The sequence below is a fragment of the Danio rerio genome, chromosome 16 (genome assembly GCF_049306965.1).
Source record: "Danio rerio strain Tuebingen ecotype United States chromosome 16, GRCz12tu, whole genome shotgun sequence".
In the NCBI taxonomy this organism is placed as follows: Eukaryota; Metazoa; Chordata; class Actinopteri; order Cypriniformes; family Danionidae; genus Danio; species Danio rerio.
The window spans coordinates 25,733,774-25,748,876 of record NC_133191.1 but is presented as its reverse complement, the minus strand read 5'-3'; the positions used below and the strand labels follow the sequence as shown (position 1 = coordinate 25,748,876).

The 15,103-nt window shown below is 33.3% G+C and overlaps 1 protein-coding gene across 4 annotated transcripts in view; it reads left to right on the top strand.

Moving 5' to 3' along the window:
- cadm4 (cell adhesion molecule 4) overlaps nt 1–15,103 on the top strand; it is a 305,176-nt gene that overhangs the window by 62,663 nt on the left and 227,410 nt on the right.

Below are 15,103 nucleotides of genomic sequence, written 5' to 3'. Positions count from 1 at the left end.
AATAGAAGATTAGTTAGGATATCGGCCCAGCCAGAGCCCAGAACTAAATCCTATTGAACATCTCTGGAGAGATCTGAAAATAGCTGTATACTGTCGATTCACGTCCAACCTGATAGAGCTTGAGAGGTACTGCAAAGAGGAATGGCCAAAAATTCCCAAAGACAGGTGTGTCAAGCTTGTGGCATTATATTCAAAAAGACTCGTGGCTGTAATTGCTGTGAAAGGCGCATCAACTAAAGTATTGACCAAAGGCTGTGAATACTTATGACTAATATTTCAGTTTTTTTTTAAGAATTTCAAAACATCTTTTTTTTTCCCATTGTCATTATAGGGTATTGTGTGTAGAATTTTGGGGAAATAAATCAATTTAATCCATTTTGGAATAAGGCTGTAACATAAAAAATGTGGAAAAGGTGAAGCGCTATGAATACTTTCCGAATGCACTGTAAGTGTCTGTATGTGCAAGCCATCAAGTGGCAGATACTTGAACAGCTGTGCATTTGACGGTGCACATATGCAGCAACAATATGCAATAGTCACATTGCAAGATGTGCAGTGTGGATTCTGGATTAGAGTTGAGCAGAAGCAACAACCTCAAATCATACATTTTTGGAGTAACAAGTCTAACTATAATGGAGAGAACGTTTTGTATCATTTGCATATGGCCTGTGAGTGTTGTTTAAAAGAGTTTAAAGCATATAGAGGCGCAATCAATTATAAAGTTTGTAGCTTTAACAAAAAAATCTGAGTATTTATTTGTTATTATAATGACTACCATTTATTAAAAACAATATTTGATCATTCAATTGCTGTACTTGAATACTTTTAGACTCCCCATAAAGCTGCTAATTTAATTTCTGTTTTTTGCTCTGTTATATTTTTCTATGCTTGTAAGTTGTTTATTATGTTTTATGCAGATGCACTTCCTTACTTAATCATCTCAATGAATCATTATAAAATTATGAATAGTAGCACTTTACTTTGATGGTCCATTTGAGTGTTAGTAGACTGTCTGCTTAATATTTGTTAATACTGCTCCTTTAACAGACATTTAACTGACTATAAGAAACTTACTTAGCAAGTACATGTCAACTTACACTAACCCTAATTCCAACCTAACAGTCCACTTAATCAATAATCTAATGAGAGTTAGTTGGCGTGTAGATGCAATGTAACAAACATTAAACATTAAAATAAATGAATGAATGAATGAACGAATGAATTTTTTCCAAATAGAGCTTTTCATCTGCTGAATTTATGTTCCAGTGTATTGTATTTTTATTGTTTTTTAGGTTTATTTAGCTAATAATCTATTGAATTTTCTGCTCATTTGTAAATATTAAAAATATTTGATGGTTTTCTTAAAAGTATTAAGCTTTATGACATTGATAATAATAAGATAAGTTTGCTAAGCCCTAATCAGCATTATAAATACGACATTGGTAATAATAAGAATAATTTGCTTAGCCCTAATCAGCATTGCGAAAAGATTTCTGTAGGACACTGAAGACAGCAATGATGCTGGAAATTAAGTTTTACCATCACAAGAATAAATTACACTTTAATGTATAATTTAAAAAATACAAAACAGCAGAAAGAACAGCCCTTTAAATAATAATAATAATAATAATAATTTCAAAATAGTTGTGCTGCATCATAAAGACTCTTCATGTTAAATAGTATTCGAAAGTAAAATAAGTTTGTCCCAATCTGTAGTATGTTGATAAGAGTATGCAAAGTTTCCTGCATGGTCTACTATTTTTGGTAGATGTGCGAAGTGTAGAATCGTCCATACTCTAACTGCTGATATTTCCCACAGTACATAGCATGTTGGATGTGGATTCAAACTACAAACTCAGGTGAACAAACTACAAACATGGCGAATGCGTGAGATCAACCATCAAGCAGAGAGGCTTTGGTAAAGTTGTTTGAATGAATATTAATAGATATCTATCCAACTGGAAAATATTTAAATCAAGTTTTCCATGTCATTTTTCATTGCCAACAACAGAGTGAACTTATAAGACATGTTTGGACATTAACTTCTGTGTGCATAATTATCCAAAGACCTGAGGAGATTTCTCTGAATTAAAGACTAGCGAATGGCAGATTAACCTGCTGCTGCCTCTCCAATGAGGTAGGTAATTAAATATGAAAGAAATGTGGATGATGTGCTGAGATGATTGTCAGGGGTCATAACTAAGCAACATACTGTAGCGGTTCATTAATGAGGAAGTAGTATGTTCCAAAGCTTGCGTACTCTTCTGCTACACACTCAAAAATACTGTATGCACATTTTCTTCACAAAGAATAAGTAGCGGAGAGCCGGGACGAAAGTAACGTAGGATGAAAGTAACAAATTGATTTTCTCTGAGCCCTGACAACATTTGCTTTCGAGGCTATAACAGCACATTCAGCATGCAACCTTTTATGGAGCTGCCTTCGGGACCGTGTCTGTTCGGGTTCGAATTTAAGTTTTTTAGGTAAAGAAAGTCAATTATTGTAGCAGTTTTTCCTTATTACAAATTGTTTCTCTTTTCATGTGTCACACCAATGATCAATCTACAGGTTATTTAGTGCAATAACACATCCTTAGATTTGCAATGTCTGAGTTTTTCAGTTTAAAAGTTAATCAGATTTAAATTGCAAGAGTTCCTGTGGGGATTAAAGTAACACTGTTATTTATGTTCCACAGCTAATAGCTGTACCTTATTTTTCATTTCTACATTAGAGTTTTTAGTGTTTGGATTCAGATGTTTTATGAAATGAATGCATACTATCAATAATAATAACAAATATTCAACATTTTTAGGACATTTTTACATTTAGCATTGGTAGATTGCTCTTGAAACATTTGATGGAACTGAAATTTTCTGATAAAATTAAAATCTAATAAAATACAAATACTGTTTATATATATATTTTTTTTTTTTTGCAAAAGTAAAGGACAAAATATGTTTGCAGTTTGCAGCAACAAGGTCATAGTCAGATACATTTTAAATAAACAAGATTAAGCCAGTAAATCTAGCAAATATTGTTGTTACTTTCGACTCAACCGTGTATTACTTTCGTCTCTGCCAAAGGGATGAAAAGTAACAATGTGCAACTTTTGTTTAAAGGTGCTTTCACACCTGGACATTTGTTTTCAGAACCTGGCGTGTTTCCCTAGTTATCGCGGTCCATTTGGCATGTGTGAATCTCGGAATCACACTCGAATCTGCGCCAAAACAATCACCTAAATAATGTGGTCTCGGCTCGATTGAAAAAACTCTGGAGCGGATGGATTATAGTGACAAAGCAATACGATCCGAACCAGGCTATATCACAGTGTATTATGGTTGTTTAATCGCCACAGATACGGCTATATGAAGAGAGAATTATGAGTGGGGCAGGATGTCATTCCAACCGGTATTTGAGCGTTTTTTTGTCAAATATGAAAGTGAAAGCATGCTAACTATTAAGGAGAGCTATTTATCCATTAGGAAAATTGACCGAACAGCAGTCTTGGTTTATCTGTTATTTCTCCTTATAATGTGAAGCTTATAACGCATAAGCCAAATGCCATGTATGAGAAAGTCATACTTCTGATTTATACTTGGTGATGATGTCTGTCGCTGTCACTATTCAAAATGAAAGCACAGCTTTTCACTTATAATGTCTTATTACTCATGATCATACATTAAAATAGGACGCATGACAACTAAGCAGGACTCTGCAAAATAAACTGTGGATCCAGACCAATGTGAGAAGAGTTTACTCACACGTGACTTGTTTTAGCTACTTTGATCCATTTAGAAACTTTGCCGTTTGAAAGCCAACCACACCAAGAACAAAGTGCGACAATGAAACAATTTTAATGGCTGTTTCAGAACAAAAGAATCGATTCACAGGTGTGAAAGAACCCTAAAGTGAAGTTAATTTAGAGTTATTCTACATTGATACAAAATAACACCTGATTTTGATAAGCCTTGTGAATTATTAACCACAGCAAAAATAGCTTTATGCAAAAAACAATTACCTTTTAAAATCAGGTTTTTATGATAATATAGGATTTTGTCCCTGCTCTCCCCTATGCTATAAGTATGTGAATTGGAATGCAGCATTTTTCCAGTTGATCAAACCGATCCAGTCTTGCTTTAGACACCAGAGTATAAAATGTGACAATTTATACCTTTTATGATCCTATAAATCTGATAAAGCGACCAACAGGGTTAACACACAGATTCAACAAAAATCCAACAAGGTGTCTGTATTCGCTATTTGGTGTATATAAGTGCAGTGCGATTTGGCATAAATAAAAATATTCAATTAAATTAAATTCATGTTTATTTCTATAGTGCTTTTACAGAGTAGACTGCGTCAGAGCAGCTTAACATAGAAGTAAATTAAAGCTGTGCCAGTCCAGGTTTTTTTAGAGTTGTAGTTCAGCTTAGTTAGTTCAGTGTGGTGTAAATTTCACTGCTGAAAGTCAAAACACTGAAGAGCAAATCCATCAATGCGCAGCTCCACAAATCCCAAACCAAGCAAGCCAATGGCGACAGAGGCAAAGAACCAAACTTTATCAATTGATAAAAGTGAAGTAAAAAAAATAAATAAGAAAAATAGAAAAAATAAAATAAAATCACTTTCGTCCGTTAAAATGAAACACACATCAAACATCGGTTGACCGCAACTTTTAACTGAATGACAGGATATTCATTCCTACAGTCTCCAAACAATGTAGTTTCCCTTTCAGCTTTTTTACAAGTGACCCATCTCCTTTTTGTTTTGCTGTCTCTGACCGCACTGATGAGGAGATCAATCTACCAGCAACAGTACATCAAGCAAACACTTCCTTTTCACACTCCACGAGCGTCTCTCTTAAGATGACACATGTTTCCCTCCTCTCTTTCCTCTCACCATCCTCCATTGCCTTCTCCCTTTCTCTGATTCCATTTTTCACCCTGGCTGTTCATCCGTCACACGCTCTTTCTCTGGCGGTGCTGTAGCTCTAAAGTGTATTGCTGCTGTGTGGTTGTAGGGAGATAAATCCTGATGGCCAGCAGTGCAGATCACTGGGGCTGATAGTTCAGCCGGATTGGCCCGTTAATTGGTGCTGTGAGCCGGATCTCCACTGGGACGATTTGAGATCTTGAGCCGGTCCTCTGCTTTGTCTGTTTCGCAGAGGGAGGGGGGATAAAGTCAGGGTGGTCTGCCCACGCACAGAACAACCGTATTGTATTTTAACGTCCTGTTTATGTGTGCCGCACTGCAAAATTAATGTTTAGAAAAACGAGGGGAAAATATCACCACCATATAACGCATGAAATGACTTGTTCCCAAATAGCGAAATGGCCTTTATCAATCATTCTGTTGTTTTTTCGCCACTTAACTAATAAGGTTGTACTCATTCCATTACCATTAGTGTGTTGAGTCGAGCTCCTAAATTTAAAACAAAAATCTGTTTGTTGAGCAACAGTGAACGTCTAATGAGCATTTGCAAAAAGGAACACTGCAAAGCCAAATTAATAGCGAAGCCCTTAAAAGGCTTCTTTGCGAAAGTGACTTTGGTGACATGTTTAAAGGCGCCGTTCTAACCGCGCTCCTGCAAGTTTTTTGAGTAATTGAGGTTCATTCTGCACCTGTCATGGTTTGATGGTTAATTGCAATGTTAAATGCATGTCACTCATCACCTTCTCTCTGTGAGTCAAGAGCACAATGCCAAGGCCAATTATAGTTCGCTTAACATGTACACTGTACATACAATAATTTTAGCTGTCAGAAACAAAAAAATGGTGCAATTTTAGTCAGCCTAAAGCTTTTTAAAAAGGCAAATTATTGTTTTGCTGTGACTGAGATTTGACTTTTAAATTGCATCAGAATGTGCTTATTGACAGTATTCCTGTTGAGCAGCCCACGGAGCGCAGTTTTAGCATTCAAAGTCATTGGTTTGATTCCAATCTGCTCCAACTTTTTTTAAATACTATGTTTCCGGCCAGACTGACCCTAATTCAATATAATTACACTCAAATCATATTTTAAAAATGGATACTTAAGAGTACAAAGCCTTGTTTACATAATAAGAAATAGTTTAACAACCAAATGTTACGTTATGAACAAAAGTTTTTCAGTTTAAAAGTAAATCAGATTTAAATGGCAAGAGTCCCTGCAGGGATTAAAGTAACACTGTTATTTATGTCCCACAGCTAATAGCCATACCTTATTTTTCACTTCTACATTAGAGTTTGCAGTGTTTGGATTTAGATGTTTTAAAAAAAATATGAAATGATTTTTAGGAAATTTTTAACATTTTCTGTTTTTGGATTACGTTTGATGGAATTGAAATGTAGAATAAAAGTTTTGTTTAATATTTTTTAGCAAAAAAAAACAAAACAAAATATGTCTCCAGTTAACATATTAACAAGGTCATAGTCAGATATATTTTAAATAAAAAAAGATAAAGCTTATAAATCTAGCAAATATTGTTGTTACTTTTGATTCACCCGTGTGTTACTTTCATCCCTGTTGACAGAGTCAAAAGTAGCAATGTGCAACTTTTGTTTAAAGTGAAGTTATAGTGGAGTTGTTCTACATTGATACTAACACCTGATTTTGATAAAACACAGCAAAAACATATTTATGTTAAAACATTTCTATAGTAATAATATAAGCTTTCGTCCCACTCTCTTTTATGCTATAAGAATGCGAATTGGGACGCCAAGGCTAATTGTAGTTTGCTTAACATGTAAACTGTACATACAATAATTTTAGCTGTCAGAAACAAAAAAAAAAGTGCAATTTTAGTCAGCCTAAAGCTTTTTAAAAAGGCAAATTATTGTTTTGCTCTGACCAAGATTTGACTTTTAAATTTGAATGTATTCCTGTAGAGCAGCAAACGGAGCGCAGTGTTAGCAGCGTTAAAGTCAAGAATCTAATTCCAGTTTGAAACCAACTTTTTTTCCTATGTTTCCGGCCAGATTGACTCTAATTCGAAATAATTACGCAAAAATCACATTTTGAAATTGAATACTTTAGAGTACAAAGCCTTGTTTACACAATAAATAATAGTTTAACAACCAAATGTTACATTATGAAAATGGAAACATTTGTAGTTGAAAGGTTTAGTTTGTTTTGCTTTAAATAAGTTAGTTTTAGCTTGACTCTTATATGTTGTTCAGAACAAATAAAATTTGAATTGATGTTACTTTATTACTTAGTACTATAATTTGAAGGTTTCTTTTATTTGTATTCTTGTTTTGCATTGAAAATTGCTAAAACATTAAGGATTTGTTGTAGAAGATTTCAAGGGATATGTTCTTTTTGACAAAATGTTTTTTTTTCTCCCTCTAATACCTTCACATACCTTGACAAATTGTTATTATACAGTGCTCAGCATATATAAGTACACTCCTCACAAATCTATCTTTTGCATTCATATTTTAATAGGAAGCTATACTATATTATATTTGTGCATATACATTAGATTAGTCCGTACTGAAGCCAAATCTGAAGAAAATGTAATAATTAAATAACTTACGATAATGCTCTAAATTGAGTACACCAAAATTTGTTACAGAAAAATATTGAATAAAAATTTAAAAAGAGGAAAAATCAAGAAAAGCAAAAAAATTTAAAAACTTTGTTGAAATTTTGTATGTTGTAATTTTTTTAAATAAAATATTTAAATTTTTTAAATATGTTTGGTGACCTAAAATAATATTTTATTAACTATAACTGTTTAAAAAAATCGGTTTTGTTTAAATGCATCAAAATACATTGCCTCTATTCACTGAGAAATGGATTAAAATGTTCATTTTCAAAATAGGGTGTACTCAATTATGCTGAGCACTGTATGTGTTAAGGATGCAGATACAAAAATGCTGCCAAGTTCAATATTCAGGAACCAGCAAACAAACAATGAAGGTAAGCTTTAAGCAAAAAGTAAACAGCAAAATGAAAGTAAGCGGCACACCTAAACATAAACAAAACACAAACGTAAATGCCCCAAGCCTGTCCTGCCTTGTCCTGCCTTGTCCTTCACTGTTATCACACCTCCTTTTTTCTTTTTTAAGTGCCTCCATTGGATGTGAAACTGGTATGTGGCGCAGTTGACAATCATTATACTTTGCTTTGCTTTTATGACTCTTGTTCCCTGACAACTCATCAGACTATTTTTATCACTTCCACATATTTTATGTTTGAGTTCCTCAGGCTACATATTGCAAAAAAGCCAACACATTACATTTACCAACAACAGTGACATTTAAAAGTACCATAAAGGTAGTTTTCCATTTAAAATGCTAATGAATATTGGTATTAATGACTTCTTCCCGATGTCCCAATAACAAAAATATTGGTAATAAAACATGATTTGGATCATTTGCTATCACTTGTGCATTCCTAAAACCAAGAGCTCGTAGGTTGACTGAAGTAATGTGTATTCTCTTACACCCTTTACTTTTATGGCATCTTTGATAAGACATGCAAGTTGTGTTTTTTAATTGAACTAAAATATTGCCTTGCCAAGCCTGCATACCATCATTTCGCAAAACTGCTTGATTAAACAGCAACATGAGATTACCGATCACTTACAGTATTTACAATAGGGATGCAACGATTAACCGATTTCACTATTAATCAAGCTTTAATTTGTCACGATTAATTAATCGACTTCTCAACACCATGTTTCTGCACGGAACAAAACTGCTGCATCTAAACAAAGTTATACCAGCTGTACGCTACTTTAAAGTTCCGAGCTTGTCCACCGAAGCTAATACGCATGCACACTGGATTAAAGGTTAATTTTAATTATACCTGAGGCTATTAACTAAGGGCCATTCACATATCTTGTCTTTTGTAAGCATGAGTTTGTTATTTTCCAATAGAGATGTGTGACTTGTCCACGCACTTTCGAGGCGCACCTAGTTGAAAGAATGCTGTGACGCTGTGAGTCACTTGACAAAATCTGGACCGGTTAGCTTTATACTTTGTATGGAATATACACATTTCTACTCCAAAGAGAAAAGAAAATACAAAATGAAAAATACCAAACAATTCTGTAATATAGTTGATCAAAAGTGCCGGCCAGACAGAGGTTCAGCAGTCTTTACATTTGTTCACTTTAAAAGGGAAATGCTTTACTAATATGTAGCTTAGATTTACATTAGACAAATACTATTTTTTATTTGTTCTTATTTTATTTATTTATTTTATTTATTTTTAGTGTAAAATTTTTACATAATTTCATATTGTTCGTTTAAATGCTAAAACCTTTTTTCATTTACTTTTACACTTATTTTTATGTGAAATGGACTAGGGTTTGTTTGTTTTTATTATTATTTTGCGCTGTTTTATTTAGTCACTGAGCTGCAATAAATAACACTTTAAAATAGTTTTAATCACATGAGTTTTCATGTGATTTATTAAACTAGTAGTGTTTTGAAATTAATGAATGCTTAATAATCATGATAACCATGAAACTGTGATTATTCCTCAGATTATAATCGTACAACCAAAATCTAACATCGTTGCATCCCTAATTTGCAACAATATCGGCAGCCTCAGCACACAACATTAGTTGAAAATACCTGTTTTCCCAGGTCATGTTTTTTTGTTTGTTGGAGGTTTAGAAAGAATAAGACAAGTGTGTTTGTGGCTTTGTTTCAGCAGTGACACTTGCTCCGTTGGAGTTTCTACTCTCTCGGAGCGTTGTGATTGGCTCGGCAGGGAGGATTGCGAGAGAGATCAATGAAGTGGAAATCAAATGAACCTAACCTCACATTTTTTTGAACATATCCACTTTCAGGCATAAACACACGTATAACCTGTAACTACCATGTACCTGTTCAAGCCAGAAGTGTATTGCTTTGAAAACGAGGCTTGAATTGAGCTGGTGCTGAGATGCTAGAAGATTAGATGAACACGCTCCTCCCGATCCTGCGGTTAGATCTCAGTAAAGCAGGGGTGTCCAATTCTGCTCCTGGGGGGACGATGTCCTGCAGATTTTGAGCTCCAACATCACACTTAAATGGGAATTTCTAGCAAAGCTGCTTGATGGCAAACATCCAGGTTTAGCCCAAAAAAAAAAAAGAAAAAAGAGAGAGAAATCCTATCATTATCTACTGCAGGGAAGGAAACCGGAGAATGTTTTTTAATGGATTTCAATTAAGGAGAGGCTTCACTACACAGAATAAACTGCTTTAGTTGATAAACAGTTTATCATTTAATGAATCAACAGGCTTTTGGCTCATTTTCAGCATGCTTGTTGTCAAACGGTTTTTGGACTGTTCTAATATTACAGTACGTTTCAAAAGATAAGATTCATTTAACAGCATGTCTCATGAGTGAATGACCTCAGCACCATTTTACAGATATTAATTGGCATTATGGCTGTGATGTGATTGGCTATCCAGGCATGTGTGATCCAAGATGGATGTTACACTTTCTACAATTGTAAAGCTATGGACTCTTATATATACTTTGTGATATAAATGTATTTTTGTATCTAATCAGTCTGAAAACTGCTAATTCAAATGTGTTTTTGTTAAGAGATGGAGCTAAATGCAGGACAGTGGTCCTTCAGGAACTGATTTGATAAGCATTACTGGTAGCCATTCCATTTTGGATCAATCTAGTTTTAGTCCACTCTGGTCAGACTAAATGCCAATATTTGGCTCAGTGAGATTTGTAGCCATCCATGAGGACGGTCTTCAATCGATGCATTGATGCATGTTATCAAAGATAAGTGTACTGTATTTTATATTGGATTAAAGGATCAATTAATTTTATTGAGAAACAATTAAAGGTGCAGTAGGTGATCTTCCACAATGCTATCAGCTTAGCATAAATCTCTTAATCACAATCCCTCCCCTGCCGTCTAGAGCCACGCCTCCTTAAGTACAAGCACAGCAAAATAATTCTCTCTCATGTTAAAAGCGACTAGTGCTTTTCCGGCAGCGAGCAAGCCAAACTGACATGCTTTTTCAGAGCAAATATTTAGAGTTGCATGTTAAACAATATAGGGAGAGACCAGGCAGTATAGCGCTATTTACTTTTTGTAAATTAAAATTAAAATCTACATTATTGATGCTGTAAAAGGTCTCTTATAAAACTTAACATAGTCTTATCAATCTTTCAAGATTTTAGTGGCTGAACAACACTTCTGTGAAGATATAACGTCTGTGAAGATATAATGTAACAACAACATCTAACGTTACGCCCACTTTGCGTGAAACTAAAATAGTTTTAAAACAAAACATTACCTGTCTAAGAAAAATCCTTCAGCCATTGTGTCATCCTTTCTCCAGCGTGCAAAGGTAACTCCAATATTGATTCAGTTTTTTTTAAATTTTTGATTCAGCAGGTGTTTACCGATCGCGCGGGTGTTCTCCCTCTCTCGTGAACATGCAGCACAAACAGTAGTCGGCAGAGCTGAGTACAAAAGGCTGTGCAGTTTTTCAAATCTGCATTTGCTGACAGACAGTTTCGCCTACTTTTCGGAATTATGAGATATGTCGGTCCGACTCTATTTTATTGGATGAATATTTTTTAGTTGTATGCCTTACCCAAAATATAAAAATATATATAAATACATTTAGATCATTTACTTTAATCATTACTATTAGACTGTGAAGAGACTTTCAACCAGTACAACAAAAAATGCTTCTGAAGACAATCACCTACTGCACCTATAAGGCTGAAGCTAATTATTCTTTTTCAGTTTATTTAACCTTGTCAACTATTTTTGAAGAAGTTAATCAAATAGTAATAATTTGGTTACTTAACCATTAAAAATAACCAAATCATCTGTCGTTTATATTTCCAAGATAAAAAAAATCTTTACTTTTATAAATAAAAAAATAGTATTTCAAATTTTAATGAGCCCAACACTAATTTAGTTTAGAATATATCGAATATTTCTATTTTATTTTTCCACATATAACGGTGACATTAGTGTGATGGTAGCATATTTCTGTAAATGCCTAAATTCATTTATTTAATCGCAAAACTGAACCTGGAGTGTGTTTATCTTGTGTATAATGTACATGTCTATTGTTCCAAATAGCCCATAGTGTTTTTTAAATGTGAAACTTGAATCAGGTCTTTCATTGTTGTTTCGTATTTATCAGGCAAACAAAATAACTGCAAATCAAGTCAGACACATACAGTTGAAGTTAGAATTATTAGCCCCCCTGTTTAACAGAGAGAATATTTTTTTCAACACATTTCTAAACATAATAGTTTTAATAACTCATCTCTAATAACTGATTTATTTTATCTTTACCATGATGACAGTAAATAATATTTTACTAGATATTTTTCAAGACACTTCTATACAACTTGCTATACAAAGTGTCACTTTCAGGCTTAACTAGGTTAATTAGGTTAACTGGGCAGGTTCGGGTAATTAGGCAAGTTATTGTATAATGATGGTTTGTTCTGTAGACTATCGAAAAAAGATTAAAGGGGCTGATCATTTTGACCTTAAAATGGTTTTAAAAAAAGTAAAAGCTTTATTGTAGCCGAAATAATACAAAAGACTTTCTCTTGAAGAAATAATATTACCAGACATACTGTGACAATTTTCTTGCTATGTTAAACATTATTTGGGAAATATTTAAAAAAGAAAAAAAAATCAAAGGAGGCTAATAATTCTGACATTATCTTGTATAGTTATAATATTTAACATTTAAAGCTTGTACTCAAAAGTCTGGTCAGCAGTCCATCTAAATTCTTTCTTGTTTGTTGTGCTTTTTAAATAGAGTCCCTTTCGATGATTTCAATGACAATAAAGTGTGAAATACCACATTAATATGCCCCATTCATCATTTTTAGCACCTGAGCTCAAACAACCAACGGTCAAGGTCAATATCTTTAATCATTACACCTTTTTAAATATAAATCGTCATTGAAAACCGACTATATACTTTTTCCTATTAAACCGGCATCAAAACTTTTTGTCACTTTTGGTCCGTTTGCAGTCCTTAGGGTCTTTATGAAGAGCCAATTTACAGTGCTTTCACTAAAGTTTGAACCCAGTTCAGTCATGCTCCCTACGGCAGCAGTCAAGTAGTGTGTGCTTCCCTTCAGAAGCCGAATCTTTAAACTCAGTCACCTTCAGTCAATTGAAGCCTGTATTGGACTTTCTCCTCCCTTGGGGACATTCAGACAGGAGAGGAGGAATGGAGGAGAGAGAACAGAGCAGAAGTGCTGCTGAGTAGATAGAAAGCAGTAAAGTTCACCCTATGAGTTTGGCCCAGCTGGAGGTAAAAAATCACAGGGTAATGTCAGCTGTACTGGTCATTCTGTGCCCCAAACTAGTTTGAAATAACTTTTCCAGAGGCGTGATGCACATTTAGACTTTGATTTTGTGGCCATGTGGGCTTTGAACATTTTTGCAACCTTTAAAAATCTTTTCATGTTCGAGAAGTTTTGAAATTATTTGACAATTCATTGGTATCATATTAGTTATATACCTATTTTGAATTTTTTAAATCACTTGCAAGTATACAAAAACATTTTAAAAGATCAGGAATTACTTTAAATGACTGTAAATTATACAGTGACAGCTACATTTAGAAATGGCATTACATTATATTAAACATAAACATAAAAAAACCGATTTGTTTTACAGTATATTCATTGAATTATTATTTTTACATCTGATTTGAAGATTACCTTTAAATACACTGATGATTTTTTTTTTGTATTATAGTGTTGTATTACAGTATTTATTTTGAATAATATTTTTATATTTACAATATAATTTTTTTTAAATTAAGTTTATGTTTTTATTAAATATATTTGGTTTCTAAAATTAATACTTAAACATAATGTACAACTTAAAAAAATATGTTAGTTATAATTTAGATACAATTTAGTTAGAGCTTTTCATTCTAGCTTTATTTAATAAATAATAATAGTAATAGTAATAAAAATTGTTTTTAGTAATTGTATTTTTATTTAACAATGAAACCTGTTGTGACATCAAACATTTGAGCAGAAGTGTAAAAAAATGTTCTTGTTACTGTTGTAACCCACGTTCCTCAAAGGAGGGAGCTTCAACTTTGTGTCTACTGATCTATTGGAAAGTCCTAATGTGTCAGTAGACACAATGCTGAAGTTCCGAATCTGAAGGGGAACTAAGTTTAAGTTAATTTCAGGAGCTTAAAAGGCCCTTTGAATAAAGACATTTAAAAAAAGAAGAGAAGCTTAGTCTAGTAAACACTTTCAAATGACCATGATTAGTCTATGTTGATGGTGTAAAATGTGGGTGTGGCTCTGGGGCTCTGCATTTTTTTGATATAGGAAGTATTTAGTAGTCTGTGCACTGATCAGGTTGCCTGCCCTTTTAATCGCAAAATTATTCCAGTGCACTAAAATGTTCGCATTCTGAAAAGTCCTACATTGCATCGGTATGCACTATGATGCTAACTATATGAAATAAAGTTCGAAAGGGTAAAATATAAATCACGTGTCGTAAAACATCAAACATAATAACAAAGAAGAGACATTTATGTAAAAAGAATCTGTTGTTTATTTATTTATTTTTACATAAACAAGCATACACTGTTTTACAAAATGTTTGTAAATTGCACAGTACTGTATATAACTGTAACATGAGCTGTATTTTGCTGTAGGACAGTTATTCAGTGTTACTGTATTTTAAAGTTGCATTGTGAAAGGGAGTGTATATTTTACAGTAAAGATATGCAACACAATGTTAATACATATACAGCAAAATAAATGCTGCTGTAAATACAATAATTTTGCTGTCATTTATTTCCTGTAATATAAACTTTATTTTACCGTAGAACAGTTATTCAGTATGTTACTGTATTTTAAAGTTGCATCGTGAAAATGACTGTATATTTTACAGTCAAGATTCTCAACACTTTAAACAGACACTGTATGCAGCAAGATAAATGAAGCTGAAAATGTAAATATTATATTTTTGCTGTCATTTGTTTACTGTAATAGGAACTGTATTTAACTTTAGGATAGTTATACGGTATGTTACTGTATTTTAAAGTTGCATTGTGAAAACGACTTTATATTTTACAGTTATTATACGCAACACTGTAAACACATATACAGCAAGATAAATGGTGCAGTAAATACAGTA